At 37.0% G+C, this 19,883-nt stretch overlaps 1 long non-coding RNA gene across 1 annotated transcript in view; it reads left to right on the top strand.

The window, feature by feature from the left end:
* LOC134168104 (uncharacterized) overlaps positions 1 to 14,131 on the top strand; it is a 32,730-nt gene extending 18,599 nt beyond the window's left edge. Inside the window, exons 2-3 of the long non-coding RNA XR_009966419.1 lie at positions 2,074 to 2,199; positions 13,581 to 14,131. This is a non-coding gene — a long non-coding RNA (uncharacterized LOC134168104). The remainder of the gene's footprint in view (positions 1 to 2,073; positions 2,200 to 13,580) is intronic.
* The last annotated feature ends 5,752 nt before the right edge of the window (positions 14,132 to 19,883 follow it).

The following is a 19,883-nucleotide window of genomic DNA, read 5'->3' as shown; positions in this document are numbered from 1 at the left end:
CTTGCTGTTCCAGTTCACTGTTTCACTAATAGGCTAGACATGAACCATTTATACTAGCCTTAAAGAATTTTCTTGAAGAAGAAAATTCTGACCAGAGCACTTAAGAGTGTCAAGATGTTTTATGACAAGGCAGAAGGGGAGCCGGAGGAGAGAGGTGAAATACTTTGAGAGATGCTTTACAATTGTAACACAATCCCAAAATTAAAACATCTAAACACATTTCTTGCAACACCGCAACGTCCTATAACTCACTCACAAGCATCTTAACCTCCCTCTTTATAGAACTCAAGCTTCAGATATAAAAAGCTTAGGAAATTAAGCAGGCCAAATTTATCCCTGATGCAATCCTATTATCTGCAGACATATTTAGGTTATTTTGTTAATCTCATTCCTTTCTCTGCCTTTTTCCCTAAATACATTTTAAAATAATCAGGTTTACTGCTCCTTCATAGATGGTGCAACAGCAACTGTTTAAATGCTATGAGATTTTTTTTTTAGATTTCTCATGACAGACATGACTGCAAAGGATTTCAAAACAAACAGGCAATTCTGAAAGTCTTACTTCCATGTATGCATAGAGTAAAACATAGCTGGTTTCTATTTTAAACTCTCACCATATAACAGGATGATCTGTGATATGTCCTTTAAATGCTTGTTGGAAATCACACGGAATGTATTTTCTACTTTGATTTCATGCTTGTATCTAGAATGAATATGCTAGAATATTCTAGAATCTAGAATAAACCTCATAACCAATTTCAGAAGTTTTCCTTAAGGCAACAGATGACTTCTGCCATTTTTCTAGGAGCTCATTTTCAACTAGATGACTGTAATATAAGTTCTTTATGATGACCATGCACCCCGATAAGGGTAGATACTTTCTGCATTTGCGCCTCTTTTGTCACAATCACCTTCACTAATTATGGTAGCCTTATTACATACAGGTGGTCTCCCATGGACTTTTGCCAACTGTATTTAGTACCTAAAGCACTTTTTCTCTTGTCAAAATGGTATGTTATCAAGCACGTTTACTACTTACGCCTTCAGACAAAGGACTGTTTGAAGAGTTTTATAAAGATGGGTACAGAAATGGAAAAAGGGGAATAATTCTATTAGCCATTTCAGACCCACACAAGTGACAGTCTTTTCTAATATTTCACAGATACGTGTAGGTACACATATATGCATACTTAATCCTTTTCTCCACACAGAAACATCATTTATAAGGCATCTAGCACAAAAAGTATTGTCTATGTAAAGAAAGAAAGCTTCCTGGCACTACAGTAATACAAATAAAGAGCAGGCCACACAAGGCAATGTGAGTAAATGGGAATTCTTACAAACCCTCAGTGAATGAAAAAAAAACCTAAAGTCAACTTTCTCTCCTTAAAAATCCCTTTCAAGTGCCATTTATTGTAACAATGCACTGATTGGCACAAAATAGGCCATGTTAAGTTTCTTATCTTGACATAGTAAGCATCACTTGAACTATGTGTTACGTTTGGCAAAGCTTTTCCACATCCTATAAGCATACAGATGTAGAAACTTTTTTGTATTATTTGGCATCACTATTTATAACTGTAGTTCGCCAGACTCCAAGGAAGCTTAAATTATTAATATATTCTGACTACTTTTTCCTTACCCTCACATCCCATTAGGAATGGTTCTAGTAAGAAACTGGTTTAGACTTAAACTATAAAGTGTATCCTGAAAATTTTTTTCACTTCTCTGAGGCAATTGCCTCACAGCACTGCAATGCTGAGAACTCTTAAGTGCATTCTTCCTCCTTTGCAAGGCTGAGCCATCTTGGGTATTTAATAATATCCCTCAAAAACTATTCATTTAGTAGAGATTATGTATTCATTTAATGGAGATTATGAATTTACTGAACCCAGAACAGACAATACTGTAAAAGAGTACAGGGTAAAACATCCTCCAAACAAAGAGAATTGAAATGTAATAGTTTAAAACATAGTATCTGTTTTCTCCATGTTGTAACACCACTGACTCTTCACAAGCTAAACATTAAGCCAAGATAAAAGGTTTTCTCTTTTCTATTTTCATTCATTCCAGGACACTGAAAATCAATTAATTCTTTGTAAAAGAACAAAGAACTGTCTGCAGTATGAGGTACCAATAGCTGGAGTGATGAAAGGCCAGACCTATTGCTTCAAAGGAAAGAAATATTGAAACCAAAAGGTGAACTTACTCATCTTCGGCTACAGAACAAAACCAGAAAAGGTCGCAAGCGTGTGATGGTAATTGCCTACGGTATATGGGAGTCTGAGCACTGGCCTTAAAGAAGGCTGAACTCACATGGCCAAAAATCAGGCTACCGGTTTCCTGTGTTTCTAAAGCAGTTTGATTTGACTTGTCATTATAACAATGTAGGTCAGCTTCATAATTGTCTCATGTGGTTATACAACTAGGCATGGGAATGCAGTATGGGCATAGTCTTTGACAAATAGAGCTTTATCACAGAGTTTAAGTTGAGAACAGAAAGAAAATGTTGAGGAAGATTTTATTGTACTATAAAATACTATTTTTATACAAAAACCTTCACTGAAAGGTACAACATGAAATCTAAGACTGTCTGATTTTCCTGTAGATATAGCATATCTTTGTCATTGGTAATCCTCTGCCAATCAAGTAAATTATTTCCCTGCTCAATATTCACATTACTGCATATGATACGCAAAAAAGTATTAAACAGAACAACCCTATGAAAGGTGAGGTGTGAATGATGACTACTTCTGAATTCACACCACAAGTAAAAATGTTACTTTGGACCAAACACAAACCCCACATTTCAAGCAATCTTCCCACTGCTCTGAACAAAAAGGATGAAAGTAATGGACGACACTTGGGGAACCAGGCCAGAAACAGAGATAATATCCAGGTCTAACCTTCCAGTTGTACATTCTTACTCCTTTAATGCTTAATTTGTTTATAATTTGACAACTAATCTCTTGCAGACTGGAACAATGTGCCTTTTAGCCTTGAAGTTTCCTCTGATTTTGCTAACAGCATAATGCAAATGTGTGATAGGTGAATAAATTTTATGCATTATTTTTGTTTAATGGATAGTCACATTCGTCTGTATTTAACCTTTTTTTACCTCAAAGATACTGAAGTTTATTTATGATTAAATAGCAAATGTTAAAGTAAAGAAATAATTTTCCTTTAAATAAATATTTTTTTCTCCTAGCTAAATAAATTTTACTATGGACTTCTGCTATTAGACAGCTCTGCCTAAGCTAATGAGAATATTTCTTTTGTATATTAAAAAAATCCCAAACATATAAATGTTTATATAGAGACATACAGATGCTCATACACTACTGCAGCCTAACTAATGTAAACCAGGAAGGCTGATCCTAACTTGTGTTGAGCATAAAAGCAGTACCCACTTAAATTCTAAAATAAGGATTTAACAGCATGTTAACCTTGTATTAGTCCTCTTCACTAATACAAATTTAACCCAGCACTGGAGGATGCACAAAGAAACTGATTAAATGTTTTACTTACACGCAGAACTCCCCCTTACAAGAGGACACAAGTGGATTGATGATGCTCTCATACTTCCAGATGAACAACTAGCAAGGTATCAAGGGTCAAACTTTTGAGTTCTATGCAGAACAATGAGAAATAAGTCCTTTTTTCCCCCAACAGCAAAATGTATGTAAAATATTTTTATCCTGACTATAGAATACCACACTTGGTTGTTATCTGAAGCTAAAACAAGTAAGAGTGAGTTTTGAATGGGACCTTCTAAAGCAGAAGGGCTGTAATTATTTCTCCTGAATGTTAAATATCATTAATGTTCAGAGGTAAAGATAACATCCTGAGAGATGAGCAATCTTTGGATGAGCTTCTGATTTTGGTATGATATGGCTGGTATTGCTGGTACGCCTCCCAGGTCTAACTGTCATTGCCTTTCCAAGGGGTTGGTTGGGCAAAGCTCTGTGCTGCAGTTTCCTCACTGCAGAAGTTCAGATCCCTAGAAACATTCTTACAGTTGTTTGTAAGAGCTGTCACCTTTTTATTCAGTACAACCTCCTGGGGAGAGCCCACAGATTTAAGTGAAATTCTATATAAAAGAAAGCAGGCTATGTGCCTAGAAGTGAAGAATCATCCCCCATATTATTGATTAATACCTAGCAGACACACTATAAATGAGGTATAATTTATCAGGACACAGTGACAGTCTTTGCTTTCTTAAAGCTCATCTTCTATTCACTCTTCCAACTTCCTTTTGGCTAAAACAATTTCTTGAGTTCGTCTTCAGCCAAGTGTCATCTGTTCTCTCCCATAATCGTTACCCTTCTCGCTAATTAGTCAGGTTTAGCTTCCTCCTGTTACACACTTAATTAACTTCTCCACCTTTGGAAAGGTAATTTCCCCTGAACGAATTGCTATCATGACTGTTTCATACAATGAACTAGTTCTAAGTATAGTCTTTGAATGAAGCAAGTCTGTTAAGAAAGATACAGAGGACTTTCTGAAAGCGAACTGGCCCTGCAGGGGTGGCAAAGACAACCGTGCAGAGAAAAACCACAATATGAAAACACTTTTCTGTTGTACCACCATCAGGTAGTACAGGAGGTACAGGCTGGCTAACGTAAGAAAGAGACAAAGAATAGCTATTGTGTGTGTTACATGCTATCCTCCAACATTCATCCAGTCAGTCTGTAGTCTTTAAATGCTTTTACCTGCATAATAACAGTGAGTCTAACCGAGATTTGCCACACTGCTTCCATTGAACACACACGTAGCAACAAAAGCACTTCTGCTGAAAGGTTCTACTTGACAGACAAGACAAAGAATGAGATGGCAACACAGCAATAAGCAGAGGTAAATCAAGTAGTCACAGCTTAAATGAATGGCAAATCATTAGTACAGACCAGAATATAAGTCTCTGGATTTCCGCCTCAATCTCTTACTCGACATAAACTGCTGCCTATCAGGACATTACTGAATTCTTGCTAACAGTAATCTCATAAAGAGGACAGATATCTAGTTATTCTTCATATTACTTACTCCTTCTAAGTGATAAAACAAATTAAAGTCAGGCACGTTTTATTGATAAATATTTATGCAACTACTTATGGACTTACAATGCCCAGCCTAGATTTACTGTGAAGTGTTGAAACTGCTTCTGAAATGAAGAGGAAAAAAAGAATTAAAAAAATAAAGAGCCACAACCAACCAAACCACCACAGCAAACCCAAAACCAAATCAAAGTAACAACCAAAAAAAAGCCAAAAAACAATCCAAAATAAACCCCACAAAACCAACCGACCAAAACATCATTCATGTGAGTTCCCTTTGCAGAACTCATCATTGGCACCATAAAGCAGAAGGCACCAAAATCAGAAGATGTAAAGATCATAAATGCCATGACTTGAATATTAGCTTCCCAAAAAAGACAAATACTCCCACTCATTAGTTGTGCTATAAGGAAAACACTTATTTTGGTCAGAGAAATTATAGCAGTTTTTTAGATACTGCATTAATTCTAAAAACTAACAGCCTATCTGGAAGAATGCATGTAAGCAAATCTTCGATTTGGTTTGTATCACACTCACTAGCTTCTTGCCTTTGGCCAATTAATGCTAACAGTGGAGAAATATGAATGGCATAATACCTGAGTAACATTTATCTTCTCGACAGAGATTAGGAGCAAATAATGCATGCAAGACCTCCTTGGATTCACACATTAGATCATTATTATGTTTATTTTTCATTGTTAGCACTTGTTATTCAAGTAAGCTAGAAAATGATTGCTTCATAGAATTTAAATGTTCATTCTGAGTAGAGCATCAAACGTTACGTGCCTGAAAAATGTTTCTTTATTAGCACTAATCTGTTCCTTAATTCCTTTACTTCCACTTCAGCTCTGGCCTGCTATGTTGCTCCAATAACCATTGTCCTCTGACCACTTGTTAAAAACAAGTTGCGCTTCACAAGTGAGCGATGCTCGGAGGTATGAGGTATTACAGCTACAAATGGGCTTTACCTTCTGGTACTTGGTCTTTTGCGTGATGTAAATTACATACATAGTGTGATTACAACAAAAGAAACCGGTCATTATTTCACTATTCTCATGGTCCTGCTGCCTCTTTTGTCAATGTTTTGCAAACACACACACTCCCTACTTGCTGTCAGGGAAAATTGTTGCATTTGTCAATTTTTTTACTCTTCTAATTTCCTCAGAAGGCTCATGAATCAAGTAAGCTTTTCTTGGCTTCCTATAACAAAAAAGAGAGCAATACAGCATTTTCAGTTGCTGCTGTATTAGAAATCTTAATAAATGAGGTCTGAAAATGTTCAGACATCAAAAGCAGTACCTGTTATAGAACATGATTCATTCATATAGGAACTCAGGCATCTATTGAAACACCGTGGAGACTAATAATGCCTGGGAGATCAGACAAACCCCCTGAGGTTCATACATATCATGAACTCCCATTTGGTTTAGGAAATTCCCAAACGTCAAATACTTAAAAGCCGTGAAAGTACTGGGGATGTATCTTATAATGCTCTTGTCCTTCCTGGTTGCTATCTGAGACAGGCTTCTGGTAAAGCAGGATAAAGTATTAGCCATTCTCCTATTCTTAGTGGAGCAACATATCAAGAGATGCAGTGGATTCTCTATGCATGAGCTCTTTGAAATAAAAATGAGAAGACTTTCCAGCAGAAGTATTCTGGCACATAACTGTGCCATTTACACTATGAGCTCTGGAAACTGGAGGATATAACTGATGCTCATGGTGCCCACTCACTTCTCCACTTCCTACCTGCAGAAAAAGGTTTGCTTTTGATGGAAATCACATATATACTCCAGTATAACTGTGTATCCAGAACAGGGTCTAGATGTTTAGATTACCCAGTGTCTCTACTGCATGTGCCCCTTTTCCTTATAACACTACTGCCTGATAAATGCACCATGACATCTCATATGACACCAAAAAAAGCACCGAAAGACAAGTCAAGAAAGACCCTACATTCAGATTTTCAGCCTCAATGTAACTATGAAGGCCACCAATTTGAGATACTCATCAGAAAATTAGCTTGGAGGTTTCAGAAAAGGAATTGCTATACTGAACATCATGATGTTATTTTCTCTATTCCTTCTCCTATGAAACAACATGACAGTCTGTGGGAATCCAGCAGGGAATGAGAGGTTGAGTTCAGGAGAAGATAAGAGGAATGTTTTGCATTGCAGTTGAATGTGAGGTACCCACTGTATTAGCTGCAAATAATTAAATTCTAACAACTTCAACTGAAACAATTAAAATGCACAGATTTCAACAAGCAGCAACTTTAAACAAACCCTTTTTCCCTCTACAGCCAGTTCCTTCTGTTCATGCTTTGGTTCTTTGCTAAACTTTACTACTTTGCTAAATCATAAGCAGGCAGAAATTACCAAGGTAGAACCATATGAGTTTTTGCTGGCAATGTCGGTCAATGTATTTGAATATTAACAATTCATGTACTGAATGCAAATAGGAGGTAGAAAATCTTAGTTAAAGGAAATGTAAAAAAAAAAACCCAAGCCAAACACAAATGCTCCATATTCTATTCTAGCCATCTTGCATCTGGCTACCGAGGAACAGGAAAAAAGCACCACTTACAAGGACTACATGTTTCTTAAAAAATTACCAGAATTCAAGTAACCTTTTTTCCTTTTAATTAACATGACACATTAGGACACTAAAGCTAGGAATCTGGAGGTTTAATTCCTCTCATTGAGTTTAGCTAATGGTCTTTTACAACCCACCTCAATTCCCAGAGTGTCCCACATCAAGCTGGAGGACGATCACAAGATCCATATGGATCTTAAGATCACCACTGAAGTTGTTTCAGGATATTATCAGAAACACAGATGGGATTTCTAGAAGATGTTACAAAATTCTTTCATTCTGCAAAGATCCTGTCGGGAGTTTCGTAGCTGAAGAGTTTATTCACTAAAGTATCAACTAGAGGTGGTCAAATATTAAATGCATTGATTTGTGAATGTCTCCTTCCCCCTTCACTCCTTCAAATAAAACATAAATTGATGTGCTTTTACTCAGGGGGTCATGTTCCTTGTTACTGGCAAATATCCATACAACTGTTGGTCATTAGAGAAAATTTTCATATATTCCCAACATTTTATGTCTTTTTAGCAGAAAATCCATATTGGAATTGGCTGTGTACTGTTTCTGCCATTTGTTATTCCAGTACTTGATAAATGTAATTTCTCAAATCATGAAACATAAGCAGTGCAGTGCAATAGATATGATGGCAGCTATACAGCACAAAAATAGATCCAATAGAAATGAAAACTCATAGCACTACTCACTGACAGAGAACTATTTATCTGGTAAATGTTTGGTAATACTTGTATGTATCATAGCAAGGCAAAGAGTTATTTGTCAAGATCTTGGAAAGTCCTCCATTTGACAGAAAACAAACAGTTATTTGAGAACAATTCGCTAATAGCTCCATTCTTTCTACTTGCAGAAGAGGCACACTATTGTAAATTTAGATCCTCTTACTGTACGCTAACTGCACAAGTGTGATTTTGTTACAAGTTCTCACAGAACAGGATGAGTAAAGTGTACCAAATCAGGTGCAACACAGAGGAACAGGGAAGGAGGATAAATAAATAAATAGATTCCCAAACAGATATCTATATAATCTGACTGAAAAATACAGCTGCCTCTTTAAATTTATTACATTTTGCTTTGAGGACTGCTCTTTGTAGGTCTCCTCTTCTTTGCTGAATGACTGAACATTCAACAATGAGACCTTTAGACTCAAAAATGACTTAATCTGATAAATTTCTAACTCAATTTACAGCAACGTCATGCATATGCTAAAACCCTTCTAACATAAATATTTAATGAAGAAATAAACCTGCCAGAAGAATAAATTTACAGCACATTTAGTGTACAGCATTTTAGAGGTGTCTGCCGAGTAGGTTTTGCTGTCGAGACAAGGTTTTAAACTGCCAATAGTTTAAAAGTAGTAATTTTTCATTGCATTTCATTTGTAAGTACCACTCCTTTTAAGAGACTCCAGGCTGTCAAGGTTAATTGAACCCTCAGGGCCCTCAGAACGACTGTACTCATTGGGGCTCTGCAGGCTCTGGGCTCAGTTCCCTGACTCTTTTGCTCTAAATCTTGTCTGAAATCATCTTTTTCAGAAATACAATCTCAACTTTTATCTCAACAATGATCATCTGCTGATCTAATTCTCTGCTTTAGACCTGTATCTGTCTGCCCAGGCTCAAACGTCTGTCTTTCTGGCATTTCCTGATCAGTTTAAAACACTGTATTCAAATACTAAGGAGCGGAGGAATAGACAGCTAGAATTTTCTTTTTGTGCAGACAGCATGACCTGCAGCCAGGGATGACACACTCACTACTATTTCCCATCCAAACTCTTTGAACTCCCCTGCTTCTTGCCATCAAACAGACCTGGTCTGTGCAACAGCCTCAGAGGTGTTTCTCAGAGCTACTGGCACATCTGCCTCACTCCCACCCACCTCTGAGGGCATTCATGACCATTGTCTGGCTGATTTTTTCTTCACGATACTTTTCTAGGGGCAGACCAGCAAAATCACTGTATTCTTAGTTCAGCATTTAAGCATGCTGCTTCTCCAGCAGGCACTCACAGGGGGATTCTTCCCTGTTTGGAATCCTGTAATCGTGCAACTCATCAGTTCTCCTAAAGCCAAGCGCTTTTTTTCAGAGATGGAATAAGTATCAAGCAAAAAAGACCACGAGAATCAAAGGAGCTATGTTTGTATTTAGTCTCATCTAATTTTATGCTTCACTACGAACAAAATTTGCTACATTTCCTTGCTAAATTAGTCTAACAGCTCTAACCCAGTCCTGTTCTCCTAGCAAGTGCTTGACTGTTCTGAGAGGGCTTTTTTCCCTTAGGAAAACTGACTTTAAAGAGACCTTTAGCTTTCCTTCTGAAACAGAACTTTTCAAAATTTCACTTGTCAAGTTTTCTGCTGAAAAAGTAATTCAAGCACAATGACCAGGTAGCTGTTTTGGCTTTTGCCATTCAGAAGGAAACAAATACCCCAGTACTGGACTGTTTTGTGGAAAAAATTCCCCTAGCTGATGAATTATGCCCAATGGCTTCTTTTTTTTTTCAGATCTAATGTATTCAATCTCCTAAAACAGGATAATGGCCAATATTTCTACAAATCAATCAAATAAATTCAATTCTAGAAAGAGTCATAGCTAGACAACTATAGCTTTAAAGTTAAACTGAAAAAGTGAAAAACAGGGAGAATGATACAGTCATTAGGAGTCTTTCTATTGACATAAATGAGCTCAACTGGGAGTCTGGCGTAGCAATCACTCTAAAGCTTAAATTAGCCAGTCACTATTATTCCCTTGAAATTAAAATATTAAGAGCAGCTTCTCAATTCGGATGCAGTTGAGACAATTGCTTTATCAAATTATGTTTGAAATCATTAAATCTACCCCAGAGGAGAAACTTCCAGGTCTGCTTTCCTTGCATGTTTCAATATTCTACAAAAGATTTTCATCTATCTGATATATTCAAAACCCAGGTAATGGTATAACTGATGGACTGATAAAGTGATAAAGTCAGAGATTTGCCAATTTGGTAACAAAGTTAAAGAAAACCCCCATACTAAGAAGCTATACAACGCATGTTACAAAGCAAATGATGCCAGCCTGTACCCAACATATCCCTGTGTTCTGTGTGGTGCAAGGCCACATGGCTGAGGAACCTGATACAGCCCAATGTATCTGACCAACAATACAAACATAAATTAAACTCTTCCAGATGATTTGACACATGATCAAGTAGCATCTTTGTACCATCTTCTTATTACAAATGGGAAATGCACTACCACCAATTTGCTCTAATGCTTTTAATTGTGCACTTATGATTAAAGCTATATCACTGCTACAAAAGTGATTGAGTCCTTTAACTGCTTAAGAACCATTTTCTGATTTGTCAGAATATCCATTGCCTTGAGTTCACTTTTCGCTCAAGTAGTCCTTGCCTCATAAGAGATTAGGCATGTTTTAAGAGGTGTCATCCAAACAGTGTCCCAGTTTCAGTATATCCACAGTTTATTCAAATGCACACATTCTTTTCATCTTTCTTTTACACTAAGAACCATTCCAACTAGTGCCAACAGGAATGTATTTTGCTTTGCTTTGACTTTTCCTGATGAAAGTAGTCCTTTCCTTTTCCCTGAGGAAGTAGTCACTGGAACTAAGTAGGATATTCATTTTGATGCAGGGTGCAGGAGGGTATCAGCATTTCTGCTTATAATGCAGTATCTTCCACTGTGCTCTGTGTCAGGATGGAAATGCTACACTGCATCTCAGTTACTAAGCCTCCACATGTAACATTCATGAAGCCTTCTGCACTCAGAAAAGTTGTAATAATTAACTCCTCAATAAAGCTATAATTAATTACTGACAATTTAATGTCCCTACTTTTAGCCTTAAACAACAGGCAGGATTTACAGTTGTCATCTCTTGTTTAGCACTGCCAGGTGCGGCACACGTGTTTCCAATCAGGTCATCCCAACTACACCAGTCACTTACACTACCCCTTCACACTGTAGCTGCATCCTTCTCTGCAGAACAGTGAAGCATTCCTCATAGGAAAATATTATGTCCGACTTAGACACTCAATATTTAGTAAAATGAGCAACTGAACAGACCTTAGAAGTGGATCATCTCTGGCATTTTCCACAACAAAAAGATGTTTCTCTGCTTTTTAGCAAAGACAGAACTGTGCAACCTGATATTAGTGGCCACTACATTGGATGTTCATTTATACCCTGTTCTAAGCTTTTCCTCTACAGCCACTTTGTGTTTTGAGCATGTCTATTAATTTAAAAGGTGTCTGCTGTTGTGGATAGCTGTTAAACAGTTCACAGGGATCTAATGCACTTTGTCCAGCAGCATAACTCTATTCTGCCTAATAAAATCCTCCCCCAGTAAGTAATGATTCTCTCTTCTTTCACGCCTCTCACTAAATTCACAGTTGTATAGTCACACACTTCACAATGTATAGAAGAAAAAGACTGTATAGTTTTTTTCATGTAAATTGCTTTTATATCACAAGGACTTCAGATTTCAGACTATCTCCAAAGTGAACAAGAGTTCTCTCTGCCTATGTATTTGATGTATTTTTACATATATGTTTAATTTACTGAAATAATAATTAAAAAATCAAATCTACCATACTGTATTGGCTAATTTTAAAAAATCCAGCCTAAGTATTGGTTCTCCTGCTACAGGTGTGCAGCCTAATGCCCAAAGAAAACCTTAAATTGGTCCAGCTTTAATTGGTTCTGGAAGTGTCCTCATAGATAAATACATTCATTGTGAAAGGCTGTTGTAGGAGTTGCTAGTGGAGAGACACTCAACGTGAAAAGATTTTTCAGGTTGCTACAGGGGCCTTAGGAATTACTAAGAACAAACTTAATTACAAAAGTAATTTTGCTGGGTATCACACAAGAAGCCAGGCTATCCAAAAGCCACAGAAATACAGTCAACTCAAAGCAATCTCACCTCACTTCTCAGCTATGGGATGTCTGTATCTGCCACCAGAAAGCATATCTGTCTACACTTCCTGATACCAAAACCACAAAGACTATTTGTCCAAGAAACACAGATATATAATTAAGGTGTAATGAGTTTTAATCAGTCAAAACATACTTTTTTCATGAACTAATTCGCATTTTACTGCTCCTAAAACCAGCACCGTGTGTCATAACATTTGAACTACCCTTAAAAGAACGCTGTTCTCACTAAGTACAGGCGGCAAATCTTTTCAGAAGCACAGATAATGACTGAGCATTAAAGAATTTACCTTGCCCCTTACAGATGGAAAACTTAGTAACCAAAAATTACATTTGATTGAAAAGCCTTTGCACAATTTTTCAGGTTATGAAACATTAAAGAAAAATTAACCAAAATTACAAGTTTCACATTTGAAATAAATAAATATATATGGCCAAATTATTTAATATGAGAAGTACTCGGTGAGTATCACATGTCTCCATCTGAAAGTCACATTATTAAGTTATAATTCCTATGTGTATCACTAGATGGCATTTGCCCAACTTGCTGGTGAACTTCTGGTTAGAATTTTATGCAGAATAGATATATGCAAAGGCTATTCTGCAGCTAAGGACTACCAGAAAAGTTCAGACATGGCTTTGAAATGCTCTAATTACTAGCCTATTCAATTTTACATTTAGGATAAATGGTTTCAAAGCAGACATGAAAACAACAATGTCCAAAACAAGGAAGAGCTCTTATTATTTAAATGCAGCTGGGGGAAAAAATTTATAGGATATCTTGAAGAGCTGTAATTTGCTTATAATTTCCAAGCTGGTTTCTTGTCCTGATTGTCTATGTGTGTTTGAAGTACATTAAGTGGTTGAAATACAGAATGATTCAATGCTTCACAAACTAACATTCTGTTTTATCTTCATCTTGGAAAATACATTTGATCTGTTGAAAGCTTTGGTGAGATATAAAGGCTTATAATGATTTTTTTTTAATATATTCCAGTTTTCAAATGGAAGGCGAAGTAGAGACTTTCATCAGATCTGGGTCTGGAACAAGTAAAGCTTTAGGGGCCTAGTATAACCCTGTTATTATGGATCTTCTGCCTCAGAACCACTGAAGTAGCCCTGGTTTTGCTTACCAAACAAGCCTGTTAAATATAAGATATATTTTACACCTAATCAATCTCCAGCAATAAACAACCACTTTTTTGAAATGAGTCTTCAATTCTTGTTTCCAGCTATTTTTCTGTAAGTGTTTCTAGTTCATTAAAATGATTGCCTATGTCAGATAGTAAGAGAGGCAGGCTGACTCTTATGTTCAAAAAGACTATACACAACATACAGCCCCCTCACCCCCGTGCAGTCTTTTAGCATTAGTCTAGCTACATCAGCCTTATCAAGCAACAGTGAGCCCTAAGGTTTTCCACCAGACAAACTTGGCTACTCGACATGGAGTTTTTACATTAACCTTCACACAATGTGCATCAGCGCATGAAAGTTTCCCGTGTGGTGAGCTGACAGCTACACATGCCAAAAATCTCTCCTTCCGTGCCATCTAACACCAGCAGAACTGCAGGACAGGGTTTTTATTTTCCTCATGCCCAGCTTGAACCAGCTGCAGTGCAAGGACAATAACCAGACAGTGGTCACGCTGACAAAATCTGGCTTGAGAGCTATCTGACAATCCAGCACACTGCACGTTTGGTCACAGGCAGAAAGATTCTTCCGTCTTCAATGCTTCCATGTGACTGCTGCACAGCACATTGTATGGCATGCCTGGGCTCAAGCAGTGTGATGGTATAAATCTTTTGAGGAGCTGTTACAGACTCCTCGGAGGGCATGTTGCTGAGATTTCTTTATTGAAGTCACAAGTTTCCTTTTGCTTGCACATATTCCCTAACACTTCCTGAAGTTTGTCACCTTCAGGCTTTCAGGGAACTCTTATTAAAATGAATTTGGCATCTTGTGCCTTTGATTTAATTCTATTTTTTCTCATGGGCATCTAGAATTAAACAGTGTGACATGCAAAATAAATAAAAAAGAACAGTTTCCTCTTTAAAATCTACCCACTTCCCCCGCTCCCAAAATCAAATGTGTAAGATCAAAACAGCTTTCCAGAACACCCTGCACCCTCAAAATTAAAACAAAATTCAGAAGCTGTTTCTAGGATAAACCTGTTATTTTTTTTTAAGCAAACTTAACCTTCGTGTGTAGCAAACAGACAATATTGCTAGGGCTTCAAACCTTAAATCTCTGAAATGCAGCTTAACAGGAGAATTTTGGAGCTGTTAGCAAAAACTTCCAAAAGGGAATTAAAAAAACCCAAAACAAACAGATTAAAATCCGAGAGCCTGAAGTTCTCACCTCTGATTACACCTTCACTTGCAAAGAACAAATAGCTTATTAATACACATGAAGAAATTAATAGATTGTGAACTGCTCAAGTAAGGTTACACAGTACCCTGGACTGGAATTATTCAGTGAGACCTTCAGATACAAACAGTATTTTGATTCTTTCCATATTCAGCTCAGCATAAAATCCCTGTCAACATCCTGCCTGGCTAGGTTCATGGACACACACACATCCACAGCCCTGTGACAGCGTCCTTCCTGAAACTTCAACACATCCCTTTCTAAACATGTTTAAGGGTGATTGCATTTCACCTCTCCCATAGATTCACACACACTGTGCCTCTTCCTCCTAGCAGAAACACCTTCCTCATTCCCAGAAAACTCTATTCCATTCTTTTCAACAGGGAAACACTTCCAGCAGTGTCTCCTCTCTTGCCAGTTTCTTCTTTTTCAGTAAGTCTTGCTCATTTTTAAATGAGATTTTTTTCATTTGTACAGGACTCAGAGAGCAGGCTCTTCCAGTCTTTTGTACCTTCAAATGACACCCTGTATTAAACCCTCACACTACTCAACGGTCTAGGTTAGTTTCAGATAGAAACAATATTTTCCCTTCAAAGAGAAGTTATAAAATTTCCATGCTAGTGCATTTCTAATTCATATATGTATACAAGGACATTAATTCTTACATTACACTCGCCATACCTGTATGTGCAAGCACACCAAGTTCCAGCTTTTTCACAAGTATTTTCAGTTGCAAATTTTTAATGCACTTTAAATATATACATAAAGGCAACAAAATGTATTCTTTGCCTTTGGATACCATTCCCAAGAACAGGATGGAATTGGGTTTATGTAATACTAATCCAAACATTTTAAAACTATTAGGAGTATTAAATGAATGAAGTAGGTTTCTTCCTACAGCAGGAAGTTTCACGATGTTGAATAGTGCTGTACAAGACTCTTGTAGAACTAAAACAGATTGAGGACTAGTACTCTACTATTGCAGTGTGTGCAACAAGAACGATGAATTCTAGGGCAGGTCAAGATAGTCATTTATTTTTGCTTTGTTTCCTTCCACGAGATTTATTTTTAACCTCTCCTGCAAGACTAATTTTTTGTATCGGTAGCTTCTTTTGGGGTGGGGAGGAGCTGACATTCTCCTGTCCACCTGCTATACCCCTCCTCGCTTGCAGCTGCACAAGGAGATCACAGAGAGTGAGAGAATTATCCAGTGGTCACAGCTAGGGAAAACACAGCTCCATCAAGAAGGGTATTGAACCAACAAAACACTGCCCTCACAGCAGTAGTCTGCAAGGCTGAAGATGAAAGATTTGGAGTAATTCTACAGTGAAAAAACATCCTGCAAACCTCAACACTCATGCAAATCATACACTATCGATAAAACCTGACTCCAAACAGAGCCAATGTCTAAGGAACTGAATCAGAACACAGCCTTTAACAATATAAAACTAAGATAAACATAGTTTTTACATGGTTACTCTATTGTAAGGGAGATTAAACAGCATACAGAAGTTCTCACCTATATATGACAAGAAAGGAGGCCTGCTCTGTTCTGACCATTGTGGAACCACTACAGTAGCATAGGCTTTGTATGTTTTCTTTAAATCTACGAAATGAGATTATTTGCTTACATTTTAGGGATGAAACAGAAGGAGCATCAAGTATTTCATGCATAATGCAACTATAAACAGACTCAACTAATGTACTGTTATTCAACAATGTTAAATCTGTAGAAGATAATCCTGTATCACTTAATCTCTATCCCTCAAATATTTACTTTTAGCAAATAGTAAAGTTGTTACTTTCCAGTGAAACAGCATGTCTGCATACAATAAACAGTGGCGATATCATGAATTGAAGCAGAAATTTTACTATCAAACAATGAACTCGGGGACAGTTCAGTGTGATTAACGCATGACAAAAATCAGGCAAGCATGGAGACACAACATAAAGAAAAGATTATATACATGGGGACCATAGGGTGTTAGATGTGCCTGCACACCACTATGTGCCTTATAAAGAGATTTTACATTTCTTATATTAAATGAAGGAAGAAAGTAAAGGCACATGGCGGCTACACATGTATTTTATCACATCCGCTAGCTATGTGCAGTAGGTTATGAAGTCCTGAAGCTATCTGGGGTATCAAAGGTTAGACAACACTCAGTAATCCTTAGTTATAAGGGTTCATTTGCACTTTCCACAGTCCCTTTCGAACCTCTTGAAATCTAGCCCAGTTACTTCGCCATGTGCAACTGGAAAGGATTTTGGTTGTGATCCACAGATGGCTCTGTACCTTTTCAGATGTAAAAAATAAATAATTTTTTCAAGTGAGAGAAAAATTCATAATCAAGCCTTTACAAGGATCTAGTCACACAAAATAGTTTGTGTGTGGTAGAAAAGAGAGAACGCAAAACCTAACTGGCTAATTGGATTTACGCTGTACTGCTTCTCTGCTGAAAAAATCTACCCTTAGGCGTATCGTCCACTGAAGCCTCTTTTTATTATAAGAATCAGCTGGCAAAAGTGGACACCTCAATGTAGTTGTGAATGTTTAGTAACAGGAAACAAAGCATTTTTGATAGGTTGGGATTATTTTTAATTAGAGCCATATATAACAGATCACTGGGGATATAAACACTGTCAAATCATCCTGTTTCTGGCTGGGACAGTTCTGCTTGATCGAACACCAGAATGGTAGGTCTGGACCCATCAGGATATTTTGGACAGCAAATTCTCTTAATCTTTGTTTTGGCATCTACTGCCAGCTAAATATTTACAGTTTTGGAGGACTCCAAGGAACAGCAATGTAATCTTGTTACTCTCTCAACAAACTATTTGTACATCCACAAAACACCCATTAATTACCACGCAACTGTCAATCTGGTCATACCCCCAGCAGAGGTCAATGTTTCAATAGCAGTAGTACATTAAACAGAGGTGAAAATAAATAAGCATTAAATGCAATTAAGACAGTCTTGAACTAATTCTTTGGGCAGGCTAATTAAACAGAGAAAGTTATTGAAAAGTTTAACCAAAAAGCTACAGAAGATACTTGTTTTTTTGATCAGTAAGTAAAAGAAATACTCTGAGAAGGCCTTTCTTAATTTCTGGTGCTCTCAGTGCTTCAAATGAGGTTTCTCGCTTACCTGACACACAGAAGCTTCAACAGCACTCATGCTCAAAAATGCTCAAAAAACTATGTATTCTGTAGATTACACAAAATGAATGACACGTTTACATTCATGTTAGATGATACACACAAGGAAAATTCACTTCCAGGAACTTTGGACACAAAGACTAAAAGCCAGTGTCTCCCTGATGCCAAGAAACACGATTCTAAGAGAGATAACACATCAAAGCAAGATTAAATTGGCTTTTAATTTTAGTAGTGCAGCTACGTAAGTTTCTTTTTGAAAGCTGTTATCATGGGTAAAACATCTGCATATACATCCTCTGAACTCCTGTCTCCATTACTTTAATGAGTCATAAGGACTAGCATTTCATATCAAAAACTGCCTTTCAAAATTGGGTGCACTCATGGATGTCAAAATGCTGTTCTATGTTCACGCTATGTCCTACGCATCCTGTGGAGCTCAATTTTAACTTGGACTCCCTGTACAATATAAAAGCCACTTATACTATTTTCTGGGCTTTGCTGAGGGAATCTAGGTAATGAGGAGAAAACCTTAAGGAAAGGCATAGCGGAAATTGATATCAGGAGATGTATTCATGCCCATTATGAATAGAAGTGCACATCAATTTGTTCCTGTGACTGAGCTATGAGTGAAATCCAATTTGCCCAGGTTCTATTGTGTAAAACAGGTGAAAAGAAAATAAATTTGCTCTACCATAAATCATTTTTTCCATACTGGAGGAAAAATCAAATTCAGAGTCAACATAAAGATTCAAAAAGCCTATACAGAACTAACGAAAATGAGGCAGACATAATGAAAACGAAACATTGACTTATTTTGTTGCCGCATCTGTAATGACAGTTTTCAAAGCTCATCCTTTTCTGCAAAACACAAAGAAGAAAGGTATTCTCCTTTGCATGCTACCAGTAGCTTGTTTTTTCTTAAGCGTTTGCTCTGCCTTGCAAACCTAATGAATTAGTTTTATAAAGGCTAATTAGCTTTCTTCTGTATTCTGCTGGAATGCAAACTATTGATTCTCAAACAAATGGGGAGATACTCTCCAATTATTGTTGTAAATGCAAATCCCTGGAATACTCCAAATACTTCTGTTCATGCAGACAGGCTAGAACATTGTAACCCCCTTAGAGCAGAACTGCTCTAACACCAGGATTATGTCCAGACACCATCTATGCAAGACAGAAAACCCAGTTTACAGAATGGACTCATTAGTTAGGCTCTGTGCTGCTTGAAAAAGCTACGAAATGCTTCAGATATATTTTGCACGAGGTCAAAGAAAAGTAAATCCCCTAGACCAATATATTCAATATACATTATATGAAATAAATCAAGAGCTACATAATTCTTCTTTATTTAAACTGAGTGACAATGAGTGGATACATAGTTCTTGCAACCCAATACTGACTGACCTGGGGGCAGTATAAGAAGAATCAGAATAATGGTAAAATAAGATATTTTGAATAAAAACCGAAACACATTAACATTACCATGATTAGAGGTCAAGTTCACAGCATTACTTTATAGCATTAGTCACTCAAGAAATGTTGAATTATCACAGAAATCTCTGCTTTGGAAGATACTTTCTGTCTTACTACAACAGCAACAATCTAGCTTCTTGTTGGTGTTACTATCATGGAGTAATTTTCTTTGTAAATGCTGTAAACGTTACTTTACCATGACTCATGGATATATTTTCTAGAGATGTCAGAGATATGCAGAAGTGAAGAAAGAACACAGCAAAATTCCTTGACACGGTAGACAACTCTAAATAGAAACAA

The sequence above is a fragment of the Pezoporus occidentalis genome, unplaced genomic scaffold (assembly GCF_034315485.1).
Source record: "Pezoporus occidentalis ecotype Australia unplaced genomic scaffold, CSIRO_AGI_Poc_V1 ctg30, whole genome shotgun sequence".
Lineage (NCBI taxonomy): Eukaryota > Metazoa > Chordata > Aves > Psittaciformes > Psittacidae > Pezoporus > Pezoporus occidentalis.
Note: the sequence above shows the minus strand (reverse complement) of the source record. Positions and strands in the feature narration are given on the sequence as shown.